The sequence below is a fragment of the Triticum aestivum genome, chromosome 3B, assembly GCF_018294505.1.
Source record: "Triticum aestivum cultivar Chinese Spring chromosome 3B, IWGSC CS RefSeq v2.1, whole genome shotgun sequence".
Classification (NCBI taxonomy): Eukaryota; Viridiplantae; Streptophyta; class Magnoliopsida; order Poales; family Poaceae; genus Triticum; species Triticum aestivum.
Window position 1 is genome coordinate 104,015,614 of NC_057801.1, and position 8,254 is coordinate 104,023,867.

Sequence of the window (8,254 nt, forward strand, 5' to 3'; positions counted from 1 at the left end):
AGCACTCTTTCCCTCTCTTTGAAGTAGATTTCTCAGCTCCACGAGTCAAACGAAATAAGGCGAAAGGCCCACTACTTCTTCATTCATGGCTTATTGATTTGATTGATCCCCCTTTCGTATTCATTCGACCTGAGGTGAGGTTGGAACAAGAGTTTTCATAAAAAGAATGGTTCTTTTATGCAATTATGAACAGGCAGGCCTCTTGTGGATTCCTCCAACTCTATGAATGAAGGGGGGAGTATGAGGAAGGCCGATTTTCTTTCTATATGAAGATGAAAAAAGGATCCGGGTCAAACATTTCTTACTTTTGTTGAGTATGACTGAATGAGGAAGAGCTCCTTATGTGGTATCACTTTACCACCATCTGAAATGCGCGAAACTCCAATTGGTGGAAGCCAGTCCATGAAGATTCTCCCTTCTCTTACGTGAAATTCCCCTCTTTCGGTAAGCATCCAGTATCTCAGCAAATGAACATTTCTCTAAGCTTATCCTGTAGCTTATACGTCGTTTGAAAGCTGCTCCAAGGATCCAACGAATAGCTAAGGTTTGTTGATGATCCCTGGCTACAATCCCAGGAACATCATAAATATTACCTGCGACTCCTACTTTGACCACTTCGCATATTGGCTTTATATATCTACGATGTCAACCATAAGTTTTATTACATCACATTCAGTTCGAGCTAGGCGGTGAAAAGTTTTATAAACAATAGCACGAACTCTCGTTCTTTTACCATCGATCATGCGAAAGTTTACCAATTTCTTGATCAATTCTTTTTGCTCACCATCAAAGTCCCCCATATAGCTGAGAATTTCTGAGCAATTGGAAGCCGCTTTCGATGACGAGGCCGATAAATTGATATTACGCGATCGTTACTGTCCATCTTTTTCAGCTCTGCTCCCGAAAAGAGAAAGGAAAGGAGACTGAGATAGGGGTTGTCCTTGTTTTTTCCAAGGAAAGCCTGATTTAGCATGTAACGTGAACATGAGCGGACACCCACACAATCTCGATTTGAAGAAAAAGTACCATACCATTGTCGTTTTTAGGGCGAAAAAGAATGGGTCATCTTTGTCAATTGATAACTGAGTGAGAGAAGACAATCACGTTCTTAAAGCGGTCGGTTCGCCGGATTCACAACCTTCCCCTATTGGCCGGCTGCCCATGAAACACATAGGCTCCTATCACATTTATCGATCGAGAATGGTCTCATCACAGAAACACTTTCTATATGTTATTTCGAGATTCGAAGAAGCAAGTTTATAGGGCATATAGTTGTTTTTTTGTAGGGCGAACCAAGATCTTATCTTATTTGCAGGTCGTATAAATGAAATGATTGGAAAAATCATATAGAATTTGGAGGTGTGTAGTGTCTTACGGGGCTGGCTCACAATACAACAATTATCACTACTGATTCCAGATAGAATGTTGATACCGATGGAAAAGCACTTCTTTCTATGTATAGGGCAGTGAACTAAAAAAAGTGTCCTTTCTCGACACATAACATTGTATAAGTCAACCCAAGTCGCTTCTTCATCTCCGGGAATCCGGTAAGGTACTTTTGGAACACCAATGGGCATATTAGATTAATATTATTATATTTCAGTAAGAAAACTACACTTTAATATATAAACATAAGAATGGAAGAGAAAGAAAGAACCTGAGAAAAGCTTAGTTGGAACTCTTTACCGGGATCATAGGGGCTATGCTCCCCTCTCTCTGTCTTAGTCCCAGCCAACGGCATAGCAACACCTACTCTTCCTTCTGATGCAGCCTTCCTGGATCCATAATTTGGCTTCCTCGTTTATTGATTGCTTGCAATCGCCACAACACCATTGAGTGAGCGTCATAGAATCCTCAAGGCGTGAAGTAGAAGTTCTTCGAACCTTGATTGTGTGTGTTCGTGCCCACTCCAATAGAGCATTTGGCCCTGTGAGCTTTGACTACGAAAGCTACCTATGTCAATCAGTATAGCCACTAGAGGGATTGGAACAGGTATATTCCTTCTCAGAAAGTACTTTAAGACAAACACGATTCACAAGGTGGATTTTCTATCTATTAGTTGACTATGGAGCTTCCTCATCCCGACCTATCTATATGTGAAAAGCTCTCCGCCAGAATCTTCGTAGTAGTAAGTCGTGGGTTACAAGCTGTCCCTTCCTCAAACCACCCCGCAATAGATATAGGGTTTACCAATCTCAGGCATGGACATAGACACCAGATCATTTTGATCGAGGACCCATTTTAAGAATAAAAAGGATAGAGACCAGACGTAGTCCAATCAGAAGGTCGTGCTTTAGAGAAAGACTTGTGTTCTATAGGAACAGCTGCCTATGTTCACCCGGCTGCCCTGCCTGTCGCAGAACCGCTGTGAAGCATCCATTCTATTCAATTAGAAATAGCATCTATAACTAGTAGTAGACGGTTGCTTCGAGGTCTCACAGGTCCTGCTTAAGCGAAAATGTAGTTGTGGAAGTAGTCTTGCCCACTTTGCCTTACGCTCATAGAGATCTATAAGTATCCCTCTTGTCTCCGATTCAATTCTTATCTCCGATTTCGAACTCCGGCTGGATTCTTATGACCAAGAGATATTTTATGGGTCAGAAGAATGGAAGGACAACGAGAAGATGGTTCGGTTGCTCCTGCTGGAATATTCCATTTATTTAATACTCTGACTCGCATAACCCCGAATGGCAATGTTGTTATTGCGGTTGGTCAGATCAATAAGACAACAAGGGAGTCAGAATATTCTGATAATAGCAAACAGGGCTTTGGAATCTATGGAAGGAGCCTTCAATGCTTCTCTTCTCCAGTGTCAACCATTAGTCAATAACAGAATGAAATACCACAATGAAGTTGACAAAGAGTCATTAAAAAGAGGCATGCTTGAAAAAGAGTATAGATAATATGTTATGGATGTGAGGAGCCTCACCCAGTACTTTTCTTACAAAACTCAAAAACTCTACTCTCCTTTCACAGCCAACCCACCCATTGCTTTTTCGAGCTCGATAAAAAGGAAAGTTCATGTGCCAATCCTTACCATTGGTAACTGTAATTACCAAGCCTAATCTTTCACTGAATACCGAGTAAAGCAAGCAAGAAAGAGGGAAGGAGTAGCTGTTTTCGAGCTAGGCTCGATCCCTTTTTCATCCACTTCTCGCTATTTGTAATTCTACTTGAATTAGTTCTTCCTAAGTTTAGTGAGGTGAGTACTGCATCCATAACTAGAGGACTTGCTTTTCTGCTTGGCTCCCAGGGGAAGTTGGATTGGATAAGAGGAATTGAAGCGCAAGGAAGGCAGTCGGTATTCAAACAACTATTCAGAGTTCCCAACTCTGGGTAAAGGAAATCTTTACTTGACGACTGAACCAAATCCTTTGCCTTTATTTATTCTATTATTTTTATATAGATCAGCTGAAAACAAAAATACTACTACGTTGGGACAATGACCCACCTTTCTCTACTCAACCTGTCATCTTCTCTCCTCGCTCCCTGGGACAAATAAGACTATTTATTAAGTGATAAACAAGAGAAACTAGTGATATTATCTAAGCTTCTGGCCATGTCTGATTGGCATTCAAGTCTGCCTTCCATTGCTTGAAAAGGCCTAGCACCGTAAGTAGCAATTGGCTATGTCCAAACTCAAACGTCGTATTTTATCTAAGCACAGGAATCGTAATAAGGAAAGAAGACATAAGAATGGGAAGTATCCGCTAGTTATAACGTAGTATAAAGAGAGCTATTTCATGGATCTTGGTCACAATAAAAAGAATCCAATAATGATCTATCAACTAAATGAGTTGATTATATAGGCGAAAGTGCACGGAGGATCTGTGATTCCTCCTACCTTATGAGCCCTTATGAAATGCCATTTTGAATGATGGACAAATCATGGGTGTCGGCGGTCTAGTCAGAGCATTTTGGAGCGCCTGAGCGGGCAAAGTAGGTTGACCCGTCCCGAGGGGGAGGGAACAAACGGGCAATTGAACACCATAGGGCACAAACGAATCGCCAGTAACGACCTGTATATATCAGGCAAGAGGTGCTACTCCGACCCGGAATCCTGCGTGATGGTTGGTCACCTTACCAATAATCTTCTTAATGTTGGAGAAAATGAGGATCATTGACTTAAATTGGAATTGATACCTAGAAAACTTGGTTCTAGCTTGCCACCCCAGAAGGCAACGTATACACAAGTATAGACTATAGGTAACACTGTAGGGTACAGCCTTGGGTAGTCTTAGGGTTTTCCAAGATATGATATGATCGGGTTATTTATTAGAATTGGAAATAGCTAGACGAATAAGTAGGCTTTAAAAGTACGAATAAAGTAGGCCTTCTAACTCAAAGTACTCCAGCTTAAGGAAAGACATGCAACATTGGTGATCAACATATTGAATTTCCGCTATTCCGTTCCGGGAAAACACTTGTTTTTTCACGTTTTTCCTTCGCTGTTCTTTCCTGGATTTTTTGTTGATGATTCTTCCCCTTAAAAAAAGCTTTTCCCTAAAAAAAATATGTGGCCCTTTTCTTTCCCGAAAAGGCATTCATTGTTCGTTCTGTGCCAGGAACCAGATTTGAATTGGTGACACGAGGATTTTCAATCCTCTGCTCTACCAACTGAGCTATCCTGACTATTTATTGTGCATCATCCTAGTAGAGTACTTGTATCTATGTCAATTAAAGGGACTCAAAAAGAAAAAAGTATTCTCAAATTGGACTTAGTAAATATCAGGATAATGATATGGATTGTGAATGACTTACTTAATAATAGGGATTACTTGCCTATACTATAATATGTTCATTTGTATGAATGGGATAAGATCCAAAGAAGTCAGTTCGGATCCGTTTGTGAAAGAGTAGAATAAGAAAGATAGTGAATCTTGTTTGAACCATTAATGAAAAATAGAGGTTGGTACAATAGTTAGGAAGTAAAATGGGCTTTTTATTGGGGATAGAGGGACTTGACCCTCACGATTTAGAAAGTCGACGGATTTTCCTCTTACTAGAAATTTCATTGTGGTCGGTAACATTGGTGAATTAACAGAAACGGAAAGAGAGGGATTCGAACCCTCGGTAAACAAAAGCCTACATAGCAGTTCCAATGCTACGCCTTGAACCACTCGGCCATCTCTCCTACATAATCTTATTATTGACCAGAAACTGAGTGAATAGCGAGTTTTCGTATCACTAAAGTACAGGTACAACCGATCACAGGTTCCATAGGGAGTTTGACTTCCTTTCCAATTTCATATTTCTCAACAACAACTTCTCTCATCCCCACGGATCTATTCAAAATTCTGGAATCGTCCCATGTTTCTATTTCGATTGTATGGCGTGGCGTATACACGTTATGCAAACAGAACGTATGGTTACTTTACTCTATTTTCTCATGGCTTGTTAAACCTTTCTTTTTTCTTTTTGGATCATAACCAAATAAAAACTTCTCGAGTTATCAGAATCCATAGTCAAATTCAGTCCTTGGTTATTCAAGTTAGATGAAATAGTAATAGTTTGGCTCACATTGGTATACTACGAAATCCAATCTGATCCAAATATTGAATATCTCTCCTTGTCGGGACAATTTAAGCAGAATAAAATATCTATTATCGATTTTTTAGAATCAAATTAGTCTGTTTTTTTGCTATTTCGTACTGTATAATTCCTTTGTTTATGGGATCATTTTCCCCGAGGGTTTCCAATCAATGGGGGCGTAGTATAGGTAGTTAGAGAGTGTAGGCTCCCCTAGCTTGAATTCTTTTTACCCATTCTTTGAGAGTGATAGGTTTGATTTTTCCGTACCGTAATAGAAGAGCTCAGAAGAAAGACCTAATTATATAAAAACACGACCATTCAAGCTAAAGATCAGAGGATCCGTAATAGGACTCTCATAGACTTGCCGGGAAATAGAAAATTTGGAATCGGCTTTTCTTTTGCGCTAAAAAAACTAGAGGCCTTTTCCCTTATTATATGGCATATCCATACTTTAATAACCTAGTGCCTGATCGATTGAAAGCAATATTTACTGTCAGATAGAGAGATGCTGATAGGAAAAAGGATGGTATTTACTTATTCTCAAGAATATATAGAAAGGGAAAAGCTTAATAGCCACTATTGATCCCCTGAATAGAGCACATGATTCGGGATCAGGTGCGATGTGAAGAGGTAGCCTAGCCTTTTATGAGAGTCAATTGGGAAGTGGAAAGGCAAAACCATTAGTTTAAGTTCCCGGCTTTAGTCCTCTGTGAAGTTCAGTCAGCCATTTGAGTCAATTTTGAGTAAATAGTAAGACTTCGGATCGCACCATTCATAATGTTGCATCTCAATACTTGGCATCTTTTTCCCACTGCTGGCTCAGAAATTCGCCTTGGTTTCACTGGAATTCGTTTATTTCGTTCATTAATTCGTTCTGATAGCTACGCAGAGGTCTTTCCTTACGACTCCCGTGCTTAATACAAAAAGCGGTTCTTGTGTGAAAAGTGCCAACTGACTATCTCCTTATTTTCTGATTGTTCTTCCGATAGGAATATTCCCTTGATCAGCTAACCTGGCCCAAGCATAACAATAGTGCATTTCCCCTTGATGGTACGATTTACATATCTTCTACCTCTGCTACTTCTGTTCAGGAAGTTTAGTTTAGGCACTCCATCCCTGAGGGCTGCATCAGCTTATCTTTCTAGAAATCCCAGCTATAAGCTAGATCGGTATAAATAGGGCATTAAGCAGCAATAACAGAGATAGCATCCATGAGTTTTTTAATCCATCCTTTAGCATCGCTGACTCGGACAAGGTGTTTCCTTCCTTCGCAATACCCGGCCAGGGCAATGTAGCTATCCCAATAAGATATGAAAGCTGGACCACACCTGAGCAAGGAACTTATACATAGAAGTAACAGTAAATGTGCAAGATTTGGACCACTGCCATTTCCTTAAACCATCAATCAACAAATTGAAATAGAGATATCGGTATCTTCCAATCTGCCACAAGGATCTAGTCGCCAGTATCTTTGCCTTCTTCCCAACTTATCCCAGCATTCCTTGTATTGCTATCACTACGAAAAAGCAAGCCTACTTACTACGTGTTTTCCTCTATTGGCAAATACGCATATACTGACCTACTCACATGCATATCTTGCATAAAGCCTTCCCCTAAAAAAACAAACTCGCCCGTATCTTCCTAGTCCTTGTTGCCAGCCCTACTCGACTTTACTCGACTATTTAGAAAAAGCTACTACTTGAATGCATACTTTTACTATTATTTAAAGAAAAAACAAAAACTATTTCTGAGTTTATGCCCCACCAACAGAGCAAAAGAACGCTCAAATGAGGAACTAGAATATGAAAGTGCAAAATATCCTACCGAACAAAGAAAGCACTATATCTCATTTTTAAAATCTGGTAAAAATTCTTCAACCTAACTCAACACAACTATATTTCGACTATATATGTATGTTTGTAACGTGCCACAAAACCATCTTAAGATTAGACAGTTATCAATCAGCAAACGCATTGACCACATGCAAAAAAGAAAGACGGATCTCCTTCCTTTTATTCGGTGCTTTCCTTTTATAAGTCACTGCTATTCTTCCTTGACCCTTCTTACCTTTGCTAGATTTTGCATTCCCCTCATTACTATTCGGCTCAGTATTATCTTCACCTTTGGAATTGCTTCCACTAGAAGTAGACGACAAGTACCATAGATGTCAGAATTTCGTATATAGCAAATTCAGGTAGTAAGTAATGGAACTGTAGCATGCAAAGGGACTGTACCATGGAAATTGAGAAGAAATCTCCATCAAGTTTTTCCATTTTATGCCATATGAATAAGAGATTCCTTTTAGTTAGAAAGCTCGCATAGAAGTTTTCTATCAAAGACCTCGGTATTCTTTTCATCCGCGGTTTCCCACTTCTCTGTCTCTGGGTGAATGCCTCTACCAGAGGTTATGCGCCAGCTTGGGAAAGCCTTAAGTTATATCTTAATCTGTCTTGCAAGGTAGATTGGATCATGTCCGCGATAGAAGTTGCGGAGGAATGAAACGACGATTTCGGTATAGGAAGAGAAAGGGATTGTGCTTTCGACCGTGGCGAGATAGGATAGACTTGGGATTCTTTCTTGGCCCTTGATTGCGAACACTCTAGGGCTGAATTAATTAATGAAACTAATAGGAAGGATTGGGATGATGAACTGGTGAGATTCTTTCTTTCGCTGACTGACCAAGGTAATTAATTCCTTCCATTGGCCAGACGGGTAAGCAAGG

At 40.0% G+C, this 8,254-nt stretch overlaps 2 non-coding genes and 1 pseudogene across 2 annotated transcripts; all 3 read right to left on the bottom strand.

Annotated features, from left to right (window-relative positions):
- Positions 1 to 239: 239 nt before the first annotated feature.
- LOC123064970 (ribosomal protein S7, mitochondrial-like) lies at positions 240 to 1,178 on the bottom strand (annotated as a pseudogene).
- A 3,381-nt stretch (positions 1,179 to 4,559) lies between these two features.
- On the bottom strand, positions 4,560 to 4,632 carry TRNAF-GAA (transfer RNA phenylalanine (anticodon GAA)). Its single transcript has one exon. It is a non-coding gene; the product is annotated as a tRNA-Phe (tRNA).
- Positions 4,633 to 5,047: 415 nt separating this feature from the next.
- TRNAS-GGA (transfer RNA serine (anticodon GGA)) lies at positions 5,048 to 5,134 on the bottom strand. The gene has a single exon. It is a non-coding gene; the product is annotated as a tRNA-Ser (tRNA).
- Positions 5,135 to 8,254: the final 3,120 nt, after the last annotated feature.